The sequence below is a fragment of the Canis lupus genome, chromosome 18, assembly GCF_003254725.2.
Source record: "Canis lupus dingo isolate Sandy chromosome 18, ASM325472v2, whole genome shotgun sequence".
Lineage (NCBI taxonomy): Eukaryota > Metazoa > Chordata > Mammalia > Carnivora > Canidae > Canis > Canis lupus.
In genome coordinates, this window is record NC_064260.1 from 28,587,603 (window position 1) to 28,607,586 (window position 19,984).

The 19,984-nt window shown below is 41.9% G+C and overlaps 1 protein-coding gene across 7 annotated transcripts in view; it reads left to right on the plus strand.

Moving 5' to 3' along the window:
• LRRC4C (leucine rich repeat containing 4C) overlaps positions 1–19,984 on the plus strand; it is a 1,155,306-nt gene that overhangs the window by 963,119 nt on the left and 172,203 nt on the right. For all 7 annotated transcript variants that reach the window (XR_007403558.1, XM_049096568.1, XM_049096569.1 and 4 more), the window contains one exon: positions 6,209–6,307. The gene's annotated coding sequence lies outside the window, so the exon portion shown is untranslated. The remainder of the gene's footprint in view (positions 1–6,208; positions 6,308–19,984) is intronic.

Consider the following 19,984-nt stretch of genomic DNA (forward strand, 5'->3'; position numbering starts at 1 on the left):
AACTACAAAATTCTGATGAAAGTTGTTAAAGAAGAACTGAATAAAGGGCAGATATTCCATCTTAATGAAAGGAAGACTCAATATTGTCAAGATGTCAGTTCTTCCCAACTGGATCATAGGTTCAATGCAATTCCAAGAAAACTCCCAGCCAGTTTAGATATTGACAAATGAGTCTAAAACCAGTGTGAAAAGGCCAAACAGCCAGAATATCCAACACAATATTGAAAGAGAAAAACAAAGTCAAGGAATGGACACTACGCAATTTCAAGACTTACTGTACGCTATGGTAATCAAAACTGTATCACATTACTGAAAGAATAAACAAATGGATCATTGTAACAGAATAGGGAGCTCAGATATAGACCCACATAAACATAGTCAAGTCATCTTTGACAAAGGGGGGAAAGGCAGTACAATGGGGAAAAAAATAGTCTTTTCAATAAATGGTTCTGGAACAAATGGAAATCTAGACACAGACCTCACACCCAACAAAAGCAAAAATTAGCCCCAAATGTATCATAGTCCTCAATGTAAAGTGTAAAACTATAAAACTCCCAGAAGATAGCATATGATAAATCCTCGGTGACAATGGGTATGGCAATGACTTTTTTACACAAAGCACCGGAGACCTGACCCATGAGTGAAATAATCAATAAATGAACTTCATTAAAATTAAAAAATTCAGCTCTATGAGAGACACCGTTGAGACAATGAGAGGACAGGTCACAAACTGCAAAAAATACATCTGATAATGTGCTAATATACATAATCTACGTAACACACAAAAAACTTTCAAAACTCACAGGAAGAAAACAACAACCCATTAAACATAAGGCAAAGATCTGCACAGACACCTCATCAAAGAAGATATACAGATGGCAAATAAACATATGAAAAAATGCTCCTCATCGTATGTCATCAGGATATGCAAATTAAAATAACAAAGAGATACCACCACATACCCACTAGAATGGCCAAAACTGAAAACACTGTCAACACAGATGCTGGCAAGGACCAGGAGAGACCCTCCCTTATTGCCAGTAGGAATGCACAATGGTACAGCCAACTTTGGGAGACAGTTTGGTGATTTCTTACAAAACTAAACATCTTTGTATCATGTGATCCAGCAGTTGCACTAGCTGGTATATACCTAAAGGAGCTGAAAACTGAACATCCATACAGACACCTACACACACAGATGTTTGTAGCAGACTTATTCATAAGTGCCCAAACTTGAGAGCAATCATGATGTCCTTCAGTAAATGAATGGATGAACAAATTGTGATAAATCCAGACAATGAAATATTAGCACTAAAGAGAGATAAGCTGTCAAGCCATAAAAAGCTATAGAAGAGACTTAAATGCATATTTTAAGTGAAAGAAGCCAATCTAAAAACAGGTTATATACTCTATGGTTCCAATTACATAACATTTTGGAAAAGGCAAAACTATAGACACAATGAAAAGACTAGTGGTTGCCAGGGGCTGGGGGGCACGGAGGGATGAATAATGGTAGAGTGCAGAAAAATTTTAGGGCAACAGACCTACTCGGTTTGAATCTGCAACGGTAGATCTATGTCATCATACGCTTGTCAAAACTCACAGACTGTACGACACCAAGAGTGGATGCTCATGTGAGCTGTGGACCTTGGGTGATGACCATGTGTCAGCATCGCTTCCTTAATTTGAACAAATGTACCACGGTGGTGAGGGATGTCCATGGTAGGAAAGGTTTTGTTTGGTTGGGGATAGGAGGTGTCTTTCTCCTTACTTCCTGCTCAGTCCTGCTGTGGACCTGAAACTTCTATCTACGTAAGGGTTGTGAATACAGACAAAACCACATCACAACTTCTGCATCTGCATCATTTTAAGGACGGGGCCCAAATCCTTAACCTGGCATATGAGAGCTCTCTAAACTCATCCCAGCCTAATCATCTAACTATGCCTGTTAATTTGTTATATACCCACTCTCGTTTACCACCACGTGTACACACACGTGCACACACACCCCTGAGGCCCCCTCTCATACCGTCTTTCAGAACTTCTTGCTTAGTTAAGCAGAGGTGTCAGTCTCCCGTATAGGCTCTCCCCTCTGAGCGGTGAGATTTCTGCTCTTCTTTGATTGACTAATGCCTACTTGCCTTTCAAGCCTCATTTCTTCAGAAGCTGTTCTTGGTTCTCCTCCAGTCTTATTAGGGTGCCTCGGACTGCACCCAAAATGTACCTTCTATCATTACAGAACGTGCGATGTGATTCTATAATCGTTTATCCGTGAGACTATCCTTCCATACATGAGGAGTTCCTTGAAATAGAATCGGTTGTTTCAGAACAGTTCTGTGTCCATAGTAGGTGTTCTAGAAATATTGGTTGGGTAAGATTAATTAAGGGAAAGGGGGCAGTAAGCTTCGATCCCAGCGCATTCCCAGGCCCGACAGTCATCTATGGCAAACTGCCCTTCAGGGAAGGTGTGTGCAGTTGCTGGAAGCATTTTACATCTTTAGTGAACAGGGCCAACTTCATTCCCTGGTGATGTCAATATGGCATCTTTCACCAGCCTGAAAATCCTCTGGCACTGAAAATACACAAAGTCTGGAAGCTGTTTATGAGACTGAGAAGGTGAGTCAATAGACCCCGTTCCAAGTTGGCAAGAAGGGACATAGTCCTAAACATCTAAAGCTCCATAATTCACATTAAGCTTCTCATTAATTTAAATGTTAATGTAAATTTAAAACATGTTGTATTGATTTGGAACTATTTTTGTACGAATATTGCATAACTGAGCTTTCGAACAGCAGAATCCAAATGGACATCCCTTCACATCAATTATGATGAAGAAAAAAAGTGAGGCTTTCTATTTTTCTCTCTCTTTTCATTGTGTAGAATCATTTGTTTTAGTTACATGTTCTAGCTATGAGAAGCTAGGAGAACCTCTGTGTTTGGGTAGAATTGATTTGGACAGTCCCAAGCAAAAAAGATCAATTCCTCAATCTCTTCTTTCACAGTATTACACATATTATTTCAAATATGTACAGAGATTGGTGTCTTTCCCATGTCACTGAGGAGAACCTGAAAGTCTCTATGACCATGCTGGTGACTACATTCTGTTTTGTTAGTTTTCAGCCAGACTCTCCTTTCATTGGGATTTATATTTCCTTACCTAAAAGTAAAACACAATTTTCAGAGAATGTCTCATTATGTTAGGCTCTCATAAAAGAGATTATGGTGATGTTGATAATGATGATGTGGATGATAACTGGAAATTTTGCACGTGCTTGCTTACTCTGAGCTGGACCTTGATGCAAAGTCTTTTATGAAAATTCCCATGTAGGGGCACCTGGATGGTTCAGTGGGTTGAGCATCTGACTCCTGGTTTGGCTCAGGTCATGATCTCAGGGTTGTGAGGTGGGACCCTGAGTCTGGCTTCCCGCTCAGTGGGATGTCTGCTTAAGTTGCTCTCTCTCTCTCTCTCTCTCTCCCCCTCCACTGCTTCCTCTGCTTGTGCTCGCTCTCTCTCTCTCTCTCAAATAAATAAATAAAGTCCTCATGCAATCCCCAAAGCAGCACAGAGAAGGGGGCTACTCTCATCACCCTGTTTTACAGATGAGGAAACTGTCCCATGGAAATATTAAGCCTTCCCTAAAGTTCCAGAAGCAGAAAGGGACACTGCTTGCCCTAAGACTCAAGCTGGTCTGACCCCATGGTCTTTCTCATCACCACCAAGCTCTCTAGGTCTTCAGCCACACAATGTGACTGACACAGACAAGCCTTGAACAGTGAATTTCTGTTTCTAAGAGATGCCTATAATGTACAATTGAGGATTCGATTATACTATTGAGAAGCGGGGTGGATGGGTGATCTCCAGAAATCCGCTTGCTGGTTCATGAATACCTCGTATCTTACTTCTTTTAACTAAACACTGTGAAATGTGAACTAATTGGTTAGTGAAGCCTCTTCCAGCCCCACATTCTATGAATCTGTGTCATATGACTCACGTTGTTCTAAACAACAAACCCTCTGGCCGGTTCTCCTCTTCACAGCCACCCACCACAGTGCTTTTTACACCCAATGCCTCTGCCTCTGCAGGCAGCACCCCCCCCCCCGGCTCTGTTCTCTGTACAAACATGGGTACAAAGTAAGCATCGACACATTTCTTTGAAACATGCTAAATATGAGGCAGAAAACTCAGGCTACTAAGATGGGAAAAGCAGCATTTTGTTCCCCTGATCATAGAAATGAAATACAAAAATCATAGTCCTAGAGCCAAATCAGACAAGGCCTTCTTATATCAAAAGTATATGAACCAGTGCATTCAGAGGCTCGCATACATATGGGCCTCGGAGAACCTATTGAAACGGAATATGTACTGGCCTAGGTGTAGCCAACAAGCTTTATAGTATCAGGATATATGGGATAGTGAGAAGGAGGATTGCTCTGGGGTCACACACACCTGCTGGCTCTGCCACCTAGTGCCTCTTTCTGAGAAATTGACTCATGCCTCAGTTTCTTTACCTATAAAATAAGGGTCATAATTCAACATTTTCATAGGGTTATTAGGAGGCTTACTTTGTAAAATGATGTAGGTAGTTTATCCCAATATCAGAAGCATGATAGAGCTTTAAGTGAGTCTCCATTATTCCAACAACAACAACAAATCTCTTGTGTTAGTTTTTAAATTATCCTTGTAAGTAGTAATTTCAGCTACTACTCAATTTCCAATTTTAGGAATTGTTTTGTTTTTGCAAGACAATGACATATGGAACACCAATTAGGTATGAATGTTTCACTCAGAAACATCTTTCCCCCTTGGGAGATACCTGAAAGGGGGAGGATGGGGAGGGAGTCATGATATAATGTCAAATTCTGTAAGCTGGCTTACAGGTTGCCCACAGCTTTCTCAGTTTCTTCAAAATTACAGGTTCTTTCCCTTAACATTAGGATAGCAGAAAAATAGATAAATAGAAAGATAGAGAACTAGATAATGATGATAGATGATAGATAGATAGATAGATAGATAGATAATAAGATGATAGATAGATAGATAGATAGATAGATAGATAGATAGATAGATAGATAACCAGACTACTGGTCATCGGATGCCAAAGTATCATGAATCCTGTGAGTTAAAAATCAGATTTTACTTAGTTCCATAAGATACACAATTGGTTTTTTTAAATCAATAGGTGATCCTGAAATTAATTGACTACAGTCACCTTACTATCATTTAATTATAAGTAACTAATTGTTCAGCAGAGATTGAAATGAGTAATTAGGTAAATATGATAAATTTATAAAAATTCAGGCTTTTTCTAAGCATGATAGGTTTGCTACTGCAAATTCTTCCTAACCATTCTACCTATATCACATCACGTCTTGAGAAGAAAAATTATCACAAAATTTGAAAGATGGAAGGGCCCCAGGAGCAACTTTGTACAAAGTCTTTAATTTTTTATATGGAGAGAATAAGACCCAGTGAGGTTTGAACACTTGCCCAAATTGCCTGGCTAATTATGGCAAGGTTATTAAGTGGATCCGTTCCGATTCTCAATACAGTGCCTGTAATGACTTATTTTCTTGTTGCTATCCCAACCTGAGAAACCTATAAATTATAGTGGCTGTTTTATAGTTTTCTATGTCTGTTTGGCTGTTAGATTTGAAACAGAGTGATAATTATCTGTATAGTTTTAAAGTCATGACAGAGGATTAGGTAAGAACAAGAAGTCCCTCAAGTGTATGTTCAAAATGATATTTATAGACAAATACCTTTTCCAGTGAAACACATATGGCACATTTCAATAATCAATGCAATGAACATTGGCAAAAGAAAGATTAGCAAATCTAGGATAGATACACTAAATATATGTATATATGCATATATGTGTGTGTTATATGTATATATGTTATATATATATACACATATATCTTATATCACATATATGTGTTATATGTGTATATATATTGTGTGTTGTGTGTAGGCAACTAAATACATATAATACATATGTGTTATAGACATATATATTACATATAGACCCACATATTCACCTAGATATATGTGTGTGATGTCTCTATCTATGTATTTTTGTTAGAAAGATGAATATTACATCAATTCATTTTATTGGATGAAGTTGGCAGGCAGGAATGTCTACCCTAAATTTGTTCTCATTCATATAATATGATCTAAAAATATGTTATTTGTGTTGTCTTACTCCAGGTGTAAAATAAACATCATCTGCTGAAATCCAGAACGCTTCGTTAAATTCTTTGGGTTTTTCTCAGGAAGATCAGGAACGGTTGGAGAAATTTTGATAAGGTAAGCTCCAAACACTATTAACCTCTTCTCCTGGAGTTTCCATTCTAGCTGCCCAAGTTCAGAACAAAGTGAGGTTTAATCAGTCTAAGGAATAGGCAAACGGCAAGGTGGATGCCACTTTAATTAATAATGCAGGTAGTATCTAAGGATGCTGTTGCAGGGTATGGCTAGAGTAGGCTTCCCACCATTAAACCCCAGACTTAGATAATCTGATTCACCCAACCAGGCCCATGGCAGGGTGCACACAGGGGACCAATACAGGGTCCCCTGACATGACAGCCTGACCATAAAATTCCAGCATGGAATAGCAGACTCAAATGCACCTGTCAGCAGCCTGCTGTAAAGTTAGGAGTGAAGGGAATGAGTTAAACTAAAACTGACAAAGTCATGCTCCTGAGTTCACGAATTAAATAAACAACTCTAATGACCAAGGAGAGGAGACAGTACATGGAGTAAAAAGAGGCCAGGAGAAATACTATGGTGCAGTTTTCTTCAGATGAAAAATAATTAGAAATAGGGAATCAATATTCTCCCCTCATCCCACTGTATAGGAGTGAAATAGGAGTGACCTGCAAAAAAAAGAAGGGCCAGTTAGGGGTTGCATCAGGATTTTCTTTACCTAGTAGCACAGTAAGATAATTTCTCCTGGGTGAGGGGGCGACCACAGCACCACAATTTATCTGGCTAACCAGAATAAAGGCAAACTGCTACCAACTGTCTATTAGGAGTCATGTCTTTCCAGAATCTCAAGGGGCATATCGTCTGTATTGTCCTAAAGCAGAAAACTCTATGGTAGACTGTTGACATTTATGGTTTTAACTACTAAAGCAAAGCCCACTAGATAATTTTTTTTTATTTTTCAGGCATACTCTTAAATTATTCTGTAAAGAAGATATGGAGGGAACAGTTTATCTAGAGAGCATGTGAGCTTAGGTAACTCCTCAGTATTCTTGCCACAGTGGGAATATGTAATTATACTTTAATAAATCATCAATGTTACTTAGAATTATGTGTTGGTAAAAATAAAGCCAAGGGAGGGGAATTCATTGAAATGACTGGAAAAGAATCATAAGCATGAATATAAGAATAAAATAATGTACCTGGTGCAGAACTATGACCAAAGCCAACCATCTATATAGACAATCTTGATAGCAAGGTCCAGTTAATATTTTCATCTGGATGATGCCTCTAGAAAGATGGAATGCTATTCTTTTATATTTATGCTTCTTTAGTTGAGGGTCTAGATCATGCAAGAAAACGTTTGCTTTAATTTTGGTCATTTCACTTGGTCCGATTTTGGTGACATCCCCTCCCCCGACATTTACTAGCTAAGGATTCGCAAAAGAAAAATATAATGGATTAGAACAACTTTGTCTCCCAAAATGGAGGACAGTCATCTGGATTTACCCATACACCATGAATACATATCAAAGGAAAGAATGAATCATCAAAAATGAGATAAGATATCATCACGAAGAAGGAGTCTGATATTATTTGATATGTGATATTATTTGATACAAATAATATTTCATATTATTTAATACCACCTCATGACATAAGATGATATTTCACCTATTTACATGAGTAATCTCCAGAAATGTATGGACTACATTGACAATTAGAAGGTTGATTATTAATGGGGCTCCTGGGTGGCTCAGTAGGTTGGGCATCTGACTCTTGGTTTCAGGTCTGGTTGTGGCCTTGAGGTCATGGAATTGAGCCCTGAGTTGGGCTCCATGCTCAGTGGGAAGTCTGTTTGAGATTCTCTCTCTCTCTTTCTCTCCCTCTACCATCCCTGTCCCCCACCTCTCTAAAATGCATGAATAAATCATTTTTTTAAGTGATTATGAGCAAAGGTCTCTTGGATATATCCTTAAAGAATGTCGAGGGACTATTCAGTTTGACACTCAAAACTTGTGCTTCTGTAAGTTATTATGTAAGCTCAAAAGTAAGATCAAATCTATAAAGGTCCTGATCCTATCTTGTGCTCACTTTGAAAGGAAGGGACTATCTCTTGTTATGAGACCTCTGCTCCTACTGGGAATGTGGACTTCAGATATTTAAAAGAGGAGTCTGGTTTCTTAAACCCATCCCATTCAAGGGTGGAATGGGATCCCTTTTGGTTTAAAATATTCTTCTAGCTACATCTATCCAAGCAAGCAACCAAAAACAGTTTAGTGTTGTAATCTTGACAATGGGTATCTAAAACCGCGCTTGAACTAATGAAACCATACAAGAGGAATGCGAAAGAAAATTTAGTCATTGAGAAGGTGACCTCAAGAAGGGACACGTAGAACAGCCCAAAGACATTTTAGTGCCTGCTACAGATTTCAAAATCAGAAAGTACAACCACAAATGCACATATTGAGGAATTTGTTTGGCGTGTCTCTTGTTGTCAGTGAGGTATGAAATGGATAGAAATGGGGCAAGTGTGTAATCTGTTTTCAATCCTAGAATTTGGAGCCGTGGCTTCTTCCTTCTGCTGTGATGCCAGTCCAGATACCTAGCTATAATTAGATCCTGGGGGGAAGTAAAGCTCATTCAGTAAAGCGACCAGTCCCCCAGAAAAACAAACAAAAATATTATGTTGAAAGAGAGAAGAGGAAAGTAAGGAAATAAAAAGACTGAGATGCCCCTAGGGGAGCCAAACCTCTAAGTCCTTCACGAAACAAAGACCTTTAAAGAGGGAAGAAAAAAAAAAAAAAGTGGTCGTAGGTCAGTAGAGTTTCCTGTTCCAGAAAGGAACAAATGCAAATATTAAAATCTTTGGGGAGATCAGAAAATAGAACTACTCCTTTGACTAATTATCACAGCTCCTTGCCTTCCATTGTGTATAAACACTGGCATATAGATTGTTGTCCCACTTGGAATTTTTATCTTACTCTGAACTGGCCCCATCAGCACTTAAGTTTATTTCTGACTTCTCCTCGTTAATAGAAGGACTGAGAATTATTGTCTTCTGTAAGGTGGTTAAATGGACAGAGCAACAGATTGTAACAAAGTTTCAAATAGCCCCATCAGGTCTGTGATTCATATACAAAGAGTTGACATCTTGTGGTTAAGTTGCAGTGACTGTTCCTTTATGATTGATATTTTTATTTAGGAACAAATGGAGTTCTGCTTATTCCTGGAAACATATCTATAAATTAGATTCCCCACAGTCTAAAATGAGATACGTAATTTCAAGTGAAACAATATCATTGCCTCAATCTTAAGAGAACTAAAAGGGTATTTGCTATTATCACATCCATGGGAATTTTCTGATGAAAAGTATATAGCTTTTTCCAGTTTGGATTGTCTCTGAAATGTGGCTGTATTGGTAGTGACTGAAATAGTTATTTGATCTGATTCATAGATTTCATGGTAATAGAAAAAAACAGGCCCGCATTCCCATGACTCTGGCCCTGGCTAACAAATCTTCACCCCATAAATCTAATGTAGCCCTACTGAGGGAGAGCTCAAGCCCTCTGAGATGCCTCCTCCTTGGCCTTTAAATTAAAAACAGAATTAAAACACCCAGGAGTGGCAAGAGTATAAAGAAAGAACATTTTTATAAAGTGCTAACGAGAGAGTAACTTGGTGTAACCCTTGCAGAGACCAATATGGCATGTTACCAAAAGCCTTTAAAAGTCAGGCTGCCTCTGACCTCACATTTCCTTTTCTACAATTTATCTTAAAGAAATCAGTGGACAAACGGATGTGTACGTGCACAATCACGGGGGCATTGCAAATATCAGGAACAACCTATATATCTGACAGTAAAGGACCTGTAATATGGCCTAATGATAAAATAAAACACCACACAGTCATTAGTGATGATACCATTGCTCTGAGGGTACAGACATGGAAATATGTTCATGATGTATTATTAATCTAAAAAACCTGATCATAGGAAATTATGTCTGGTACTGACAACTTATATATTATGCATTCATATGCACAGAAAAATATCTGAGTTATGAGATTATGGCTTATTCTCTTTATATATTCTATTTTTCTAAAGAAGAGACCAATAGGCGTGTAAAACAAGCTTAGAAAATAAAATAAATTGCAAAAGAAGGGAAAAGATTTTCAAAGAATGACACTTTGCCTCCATGAAACGTCATGTACTTGTACCTTCTTTTTATAATCCATATAGTTTTCACACCAGACGGAGGCCTGAGCAGGAAGTGGATCTGCGGGCCAACTCTGGGAATGGGGCTGAGCTATGACTCCTATTCTCCTGGTTTATAACAGTGACCATCTCTTACCTGTTGTTTTAAGGTCTACGCCCTCTAGCAATATGCTAAAAAGCAAGGGGAAGGGGCCCCAAAACTAATATAAACTAGACCAGTTGATCATTTAGAAGTAGGACTACACAAAAAGAATGTAAAATACCATTCCTAGGGCCAGGGACTAAACAGAGACTTTGAAGATGGTTGGAAGGTGAAAAGCAATTTTACGCACACAATGCACATGCTGCTCAGCAATGAAGTAAATCTTAGATTATCCCGGGGGTGCTAGGTGTTTGAGGCTCAGAGAAGGGAGTGCATGATTGGTGGAGGGACGGCAGTACCAGGCTCACAATTCTGCAACCCTGTGAAGTCCAGTAGGAAGGGTTCCGGGAGGGTGCCAAGGCGCTGCTTCAGCCTTGTAGAACCAAGGTCAAATCTCTGGAAGCAGCTAATTGCTCAAGTAAATACCCTTAAGGCTACGTCCCCTCCTGATTCATCCAGGTTGTTGACCCTGCCCCTGCCCTGGGATCCTGGAACCACCACCGCTTCATACCCTGGAGGTGAAGAGTGAGTCCTTGGCACCCGAGGCTAAAACAGGAGTAGCCCACTGGCTTCAGGTTCCCTGGAAGTTGCTTTCCTCTTAGCATTCTTGCATGGATCCTGGATGTTGATGCCATGAAAGGTTGGGAATCCCTCAAAGAGGTTTTGTTCCAGGAGAGTCTCTTTAGCCCAGGGTGCTTATGTTACCATCGTGGTAAAAATGGCAGAGAGAGTCACGGAGGGGGGATTCCTGGGTGGCCCAGCGGTTTAGCACCTGCCTTCGGCCCAGGGCTTGATCCTGGGGACCTGGGGTCGAGTCCCACATCGGGCTCCCTGCATGTAGCCTGCTTCTCCCTCTGCCTGGGTCTCTGCCTCTCATAAATAAATGAATGAAAGAAAGAAAGAAAGAAAGAAAGAAAGAAAGAAAGAAAGAAAGAAAGAAAGAAAGAAAGGGAAAGTCATGGAGGAAGGGCCTCCTGTGCAGGTGGCTGGACGTAGGCCTCCTTCTCCTTGTGGGAATGATCTCAGTGGACCCTCCCAGCACCCCCTCTACCTTCCTTCAGAGATAAGGAGAAGTTCAATAACCTGCCCAGGGTCACCCAGGGTCACTCGAATAGAAAGGAGAAGGGTGAGGGATTCGCATCGGGGTCATGGGCCCCAGCCGTAATCCCTGGAGCCCTTCCGAGTCCGGAGGAGGGAACACATTATGATGACCGTCGTTCAAAGGAACAGTAGCCATTGGGCTGACATCACATGTAACGGGGCAAGGGGTCCCCAAGACCCAGAAGGTTGACTTTTCTGATCTTTTCACAACAGGAGAGGGTGGTTCGGGAATTAGCAGGCCATGGCTCTCCTGTAGCGTCCTTGTCCTGCACCATCATGGTCAAGAGCAAGAGGGGGGCGGGCTCCACAGCTCGAGGAGGCAGAGAGCTCGGGACACACTGGCATCCTGGGGCCGTGTTGCCCCCCACGGCGGGGGGATCACACTCTTAAGTTCTGCTCTCTCCTGTACATGGTGGCCCCCACGTGGAAAAACAGGGGTGAAATGAAAATGCCCTGCTCCGTCGCAGCCATTCCACAGCGCATTTCAGGGGAGAATGCTTAAAAATAAAATACCCGAAAAAAATAATAATAAAAATAAAATAATAAAATAAAAAAAAAATAAAATACCCAAGAAGGCAGGCTATTTGCAGCTCTGTTTGTACGTGATCGGCTTTTCCCCGTGTGCGTGGAGAGAGGTGCCTTCCAGGTTGTCACTGTCATCACTGAGCGCTCCCTCCCTCATTCAGCAAATACTTACGGAGCATGCACATCACCCCAGGGAGCTGAGCCCGGGGTGGCCCGGGTGCATGACCGTGTCCTCCCTCCCGTGCAGGGGGGCGAGGATGGACCCCGGGATCTTAGTGCCCTGACGGTACCTGGTGGGGCTGAGCAGAACAGATGCACATTAACCTAAAGAGGCATAGGCCTGCCCACGTGGGCACGTGCTGGCTTGTCGCCGCAGGAGGCTGACATCAATCACACTGAAGACATCGACAGGCTGTCTGGGTGGCTTCCACCTCGGTCGCGGAAGATTTCATGGACGAGTTGAGTTTTGGAAAGTTTTTTTGGGGGGAAAAAGAAAATGCCCGAGTAAAGGGCCGTGGCACAGGACGTGGAGACATGTTCTGTGTTGGCGCAGGTGGCTTCGCAGAGGACCTGAAGGAGTAGAGCTGGAATCAGGAGACCGTGCAGGTGAGACACCCGGGTAGGGAGCCAGTATCGGGACTGATGCACGTTTCCAAGTGGCCGAGAAGCAGAATCATCCTAGAGCCTAAACAGTGCCTGCAGGGCCTCCCTTGGGAACCTAGAGCCGCCGTGCAGGACACGACGTGGAATTATCACCCCTTCCTTCTAATGAACAAACGCAAACCCAAATCCTCTGTGGAGGCTTGGCCCCTACAGCAAACAGGGGTAAAGCCCCTGCTTTGCAAATTACTTTTCAGACTTTGCAAAAGCGACTTTGTCTTGGGAAAGGGAGGGCCCCGGCCCGGAACGCCGCACCTTGTCTGGTGCACAGGACACGTTCTGTGCACGTCACCCAGGTTTTTATCGGCAGCACCTCTTTATGGTCTCACTATGAACCTGACACGAAGATCCCGGGCCTGGGGCCTGCTGCGCTCCCGTGCACGGCTGGCTTTGCTTCCACAGTGAGTGGATGGGCCGTGGCCACCAACCGGTCGCATGGGGAGCGTGTGCTCCGGCTCCAGGTGACCAGGGTAGAGCCCCAGCTGCCAGGGCCCCGAGTGGCCTTAGCCCCCGCCGTGTGTGCTTTCTCTCCCTGTTAATCTCCAGGCACCCGGCGATCTCCATGGAGCTACGGGTCGCCAGGCACCACCTCGGGGGCCTCTCGCACATGTAGTCTGGAAGCATTTCTTGCCCTTAAAAAAAAAAAAAAAATGTTCCAGGTAATTAAGTCTTTCTACCTTCATTACCGTGGGATCCTCACACGTGGTCTTCCGTAAGGCAAAGCCAGGGCTGGAGGGTGAGGGGCGGGTGACGGGAGTTTGGAGGGAACTGATGACTTAGGGATGCGCCTGAGTGGCCCCTGCCAAGGGCATTAGTGACTCCAGCTCGGTCACCTGGGTCTGGAGCGAAGGAGGCCTTGGTTTTCCCTTGGAGCTCGTGTGGGGCCAGCTCTGGGGAGCACGGGAGGCCGTGACACGCGCCCATGACCTTCCCAGCCCCTTTGTCACTGCCCTCTCCCATCTGGTCGCGCGTCTTTCCCCACCACTTCAGAGTCGCTGCCCAGCCACTAGGGTCACAGCTCTGCTCCTTTCTTCTCCGTCTTCTGCAGACAAAGCAGTCGTAATAGCCGGAGTGGCGTGTGGCGGACCCACAGGCTGGAGGGTCATTCAGTGATAGGCAGGAGTGACCCTGGTCCGTCCTGTGACATGGGCACACCTGGAAAGCACGACGCCAAGAGAGGGCAGCCAGACACCAAGGATGGGGAATGGCCACTAGTGGGGTCATGCAGGCGATGGAATGTTCTCCGCTGAGAGGTGGGGCGGTTGCCCAGGTGTGAGTAGACTGAGAACCACTGATTTGGGTGTTCCGGTGAGTGAATTGCGGGGCACGTGGGTTACATCTCAATACAACTTTTAGGCAAATCGTAATCATGGAAATAGTCAAAATTATTATAACCAGGGACACCTGGGTGGCCCAACGGATGAGCATCTGCCTTTGGCCCAGGGCATGACCCCAGGTCCCAGGATCAAGTCCCCCATCAGGGTCCCTGCATGGAGCCTGCTTCTCCCTCTGCCCGTGTCTCTGCTTCTCTGTGTCTCTCATGGATAAATAAAGATATTTTTAAAAATTATTATAACCATGTCATGTCTGCATGTGGCAAATATTTTTGCGTATGTTAATTTTGAATCTCCTCTTCCTAAAGATTTTCTTTATTCATGAGATGACTTTGCATTATCTACTGAACCCTCAAAATCACATTCTAAGGCCGCTCCCATGTTTATTCCCATTCTTTGAAACGAACAAACTCAGAGAGAAAGTGGATCTTCCAGGGCCCCACAGTTAGTACATGACAGAGTTAGGACTTGAATTTAGGACGTCTAGCTTCAGAATCCTGTCCTCTTAGTGACGTCCCCGTTCACATCCTACTGACAGCCTTCCTCTACCCTTAGATCTCTGTGATCTGGACACATGGTTGTAGAGACTGCACCCAGGTTTCTCCCTCACACGTATTTGGGTGTTTTCTTCTTTCCCTTTCATTTCTCCCCATCAGTGAGGTACGATTGGTACACAATACACAGGACTCCTTAAAGTGTACGATTTCATAAATTTTGACATCTGCAGCATCATGAAACTATCGCACAATCAAGATAATCAATATGATCTGGATAATAAACATATGCATCGTCCCCAAATGCCTCCTCATGTTCCCACATCCCCCTTACGACCTGATGCTCCTCCCTCCACTTGGTCCCAAGCCACTGCTCATCCTTTTCTGATGCTTACAGATTCGTTTTCATTTCATGGAGTTTTAGATCAAGGGAGTCAAACCATAAACAGTCTTTTTTGGTTGTTCAGATTCTTTGACCCAGCATAAGTATTCTCCGACTTCCCTGTTGTCGTGTGCCTACAAGTTTATTTGTTTTCATTGCTGTATAGTATTCCGTACATGAACATGCCACAGTTCTCTCTTATTCGGGGATTGGTGTGACATTTGGATTTTTTCCAGCTTTTAGCTGTTGCAGAAAGAAATACTACGAATACTGGTGTACAAATCTTTGTAGGGACATATCCCCCCCACTTTTTTTTGGCATAAATGCCTGGGAGTAGAATGGCTGAATCATACGGTAAGCCAAACTCTTTTTTTTTTAAACTGGCTGTGACATTTCACATTCCCACCATCACTTACCAACACTTTTTGCTCTTAGTCCTTCTAGTAGGTGTGTGGGGGTATGGTGGTTACAACGTGCCTTCCGCTAATCACTAATGGTGTTGAACATCTTTCAATGTGCTTATTTGCCATCTATATGGCTTATAATTTATTTACCATCTTTCTAGTATGGGTTGTCTGCATTCTTACTATTAGGTATTATGAGCCCTTTGTATATGCTGCTTATAAGTCTTTTATGAGATACAGGGTTTGCAAATATTTTCTTCCAGTCGGGAGCGTGTCTCTTCTTCATCTTAACAATGTCTGTCCCAGAGTTGAAGCTTTTAATTTTGATGAAGTCTAATTTATTATTTCTTTTCTTTTATGAATTATGTGTTTGGTATCATACCAGAAAGACCTTCCCCAAACCCAAGATCATAGAGCTTTCTCTCCTATGTTTTCTTCTATAAGTTTTATAATTTCACATTTTACAGTTAGGTCTATGATCCATTTGAGTTAACGTTTATATTTGACATGTGGTATGGACCAAAGTTCACAGCTTTGCATATGGACATCTAATTGTCCCAGCACTTCTTGCTGAAAAGACTATCCTTCCTTTACTGAATTATCTTTGTCAAAATTCATATATATATACATACATATATATGTGTGCATGTAAGAATATTTATTACTTTCTCATAATCTTTGCTTATCAAAATCCCAATTTTCCTTCAAAGTCAAGTTTAGATGCCTCACACTCTAGAAAATCACCCCAAATTCTCTTACTTATGATACTTTGTATTCATGGTCAAGTAACAGGAAAAAAAAAAAAAAAACTTGTATATTAACAATGATTATCTCCAGCTGTGGAATTTGAGATGATTTATATTTTGGTTAATATACTTTGTTAGTATTATCTGAATTGTCTACCATCAGCATTTATACTTCATAGAGAAAAAAATAATTTGATTTTATGTATTTATAGCATATTCTTTGCCACACAGTTTCACATAGATTTTTTTTTTCTGTTTTGAGTAAATAAAATTGAGCTTAACTATTAGACATATAGATACACACACAGGAACACACACACACTTTATTGTCTCATATAACCACACACACAAAAAAAAAAAAATCTCAGAAGAGAGTAGCCTCAGGCATGGAAAAATCTAGATGCTTAATAGCTAGTATGTGGAATCTATCACCGCTAATGTCCTAGTCCTACTCTTCTCACTGCTCACTTTTTCCTCAGGCAGTCTCTCCTATGCAGAAATCTCCAAACCACCTGCAGGCTTACATTACTTTGGCAATCTTGGGGGATGATGGGTGGCTCCTTCCCTACTGTCCTTGTAAAAAGGTTTGTGGCTGGCCTGCCTTGTTACGTGCTGTCTCACAACCAAATGTGCTGACTGATTGCTCAAGCCATTCCTCAGTGAATAACCATATTAGATGGTCAGTCCTGAGTGTCTGAGGGTTATGTCTGGAGAAGATAAATTGAGGCACTATATGGAAGGAATAGCTAAAACATAGCAAAAAGTCTAAAGTAACCGATGTCTACTACTTTCCCATTTTTATATCATCCAAACAATCTGGTTACATAGATATCACCTAAATCTCAGGAATTTGGAATGAAGATTATTCAACTTCACTGTCATAGTTTTCTATAGCTGCTGTAACAAATTACCACAAGCTCAGTGGCTCAAAACAACACAAATATATAATCTAATGGTTCTGGAGGGGATACAAATCAAGGTGTTGGCAGAGTTGCCTTTCTTTTGGAGGCTGTGGGGGAGAGTCTGTTTCCTTGGCTTCTCCCAGTTCCAGAAACCTTGGCTTGTGATCCTTTCCTCCGTCTTCACACATCTTCAGAGCCAGTGGTGTGGGATCTTCACACTGCTCTCTCTGTAACTCGGACCCTCCTGCCTCCCTCTTCCAAGGATCCTTGCGATTATATTGAACCCACCTAGGTAATCCAGGATATTTTCCTCATCTCCAAATCTGGACTCATTCACACCCGCAAGGTCCCATATGCCACATATAGTAACAATTCCACAGGTTCTGGGGATTAGGATGTGGACTTCTTCGGAGGGCCAATTGCGTTCAACACAGTCACAATGGGATTAGGTGGTAATGTTGAGTATTTATTTATTTATTTATTTATTATTATTTTTATTTTTATTTTTTTATTTATTTTTTAAAGTTGAGTCTTTAAACCTTGTTTCCCAACTTGAAGATCAGTGTCTTTTCTCCTGTGTCACAACTGCATCATGGAACAGTGGTTGTGTATCAGCTTATCTAGATTTCACATTCTGGGAGATCAGGGAATTTCATCTCCCATAGCAAACAAATATGTGTGGGAGCGAGGGGTTGCTTTTTTTATTAAGACACAAGGTGGGGAAAAGTCGAATTTTACTTGTAACTTACATCATTCCACACTGGCAGTTGCCTCCTTGCCCCTCCCTCCTGATTAATAAAGCAATAGCGTAGATTTGTTTGCACCTCCTTTATTTGATAAATTCTGTTTCTAGCAGAAGAATAGAATTCCATCAGTAGGCAAATCACTTAATAGTTTTCAAATGACAACTATAATTCTTTCTCAGCTGTTCCTACATGTGCAAAGAGAAGCAGAGAACTAAGACAGTTGTATGAATTATTTAAACAGTAAACCTCCATTGGCTCAATTACCTGATTATTTCAACAAGGATCTGGATTCGTTGTTAATTTTTTATTCTCGAAACTGTTCTAGTCTACTTTCATTGCCTTTGCCTTTGTATAAGTCACTTATTTCTTCTATGTCTTAAATTCAACTTAATAAACATCACTTAACGAGTGACCACTATATGCCCAAAACTGTGCTCACATCTACGGTGGCTCAAAAAGACAGAAAACAAAGAATCTCATTCTCTGGGAGTTTTCGGCCCCCACAGGAGGGGTGATACGATTACACCAATAACTATACAGTCTGGCAGCGGGTAAAGGTCATGATTGGGATGCCAAAATGATGATAAAAGTATCTAGAGGGAGAGAGATCATTCGGTTGAGAAGAATCAGGGGAAACTCTGATAACAGAAGCATCCTGGAGAGTAGGGAAGAATTTGCAAGGCAGTGGTAGGGTAGGAGAATGTTGCTGTAGAGAGACATGCAAAGCAAGGAAACCTAGGACTAATCTCCAGAGCCATAAATTCTCTGATGATACCGGGGAATGAGAAGGTATAAGAAGGTCCCCAAAACTAAGAGACTGAAAGGAACAGTTTATGTCCAGCATCTAAAGGTGTCTAGTTTATTCATCCCAACTATCCTAGTAGTTTTCAACATGTTTGTTGTGAGGGGATGATGATTAGACAATGTCTGCAGATATTTTCATCTAAATGGGGGTGGGAGGCAAATGGGGGAGGGAGAGGGGAAGGTGATACTGCCATCTAGTGGGTAGAGGCCAGGGATGCTGCTAAATATCCTACAATGCACAGACCATGCCCCAAAACAAAGACTTATATGACCCAAAATGCCAACTGGGCCACGGATAAGAAACTCTGCGATAACCTCACGAAGTTGTAGTATTATTTCTCTCATGTTACCAGATGAGGAAATTGAATGGGTTTTTTTGTTTGTTTTGTTTTGTTTTGTTTTGTTTTAGAACACAAATCTTGTCTGAGATCATTAAATGGTAAATGGCCTAACAAGAATAGGGCCACATTATAGGGCATGAGGAATGTGAATATATTTAAGTAACTCATGAGATGCTCTAGAATATGGGCAGGACAATCATGGGCACGACAGTTAAATGACAATGCAGGTGATGTACTAAAGCACAGCGCCTGGCACATAGTAAGTGCTCAATAAATGTTCCTTGCTGCTTTGAATGACAGCTTGTGCTTTCAGCGACAAGTGTGAGCGCCCCGTGAGCGGGGTAGGAGGGGCCCAGGGCTCTAAGTTGGCCTGGGACTAGGGCAGGTGTTCAGAGTCTGAATTGGAGAGAAAGCATGTGGCTGTAGAGGAAGGAATGCATGCAGAAATAAATGTTCCCCACAGAGAACCAGAGAGCCTGATGAGCCAATGAACGTGTTGGTACGTGCTGGGGGCGGGGGGGTTGTAAAGGTGACTCCGGTTTTGAGCATAATGAACTAATTTTCACCTCACTACCATGAAGTGGGCAGCTGCCACGTTAGGAGTTACTCTTCTCTCTTGAAACAGACAAACTGAGATGCGGAAAGGTAAAGCAATTAGTGCAAGGTCACACCACATTTTACGATTTCTTCAGAAACTTACAGAGAAGGAAAATGTGACCTTTTGGAGGATACAATGACTAAATCTTTATAGGGAAGATAAGGACAAAACGACATTTTTCTTTAATGATGCTTCCAAAATCAGCTTTAACAGTTATTTTGCTATGTATCTGTGTAGGTGAAAGTTACTTTAACCTCTCCCCAGGCATCCTGGCTGAAGGAGGTATGTGGAGGTATCACGGAAGAGTTTGCCCAACAGCATGGAGTGAGATTCTAGTCTCTTTGAGACACTGGCTGCTTTATTAAGAGATAGCCAGGTAACAGC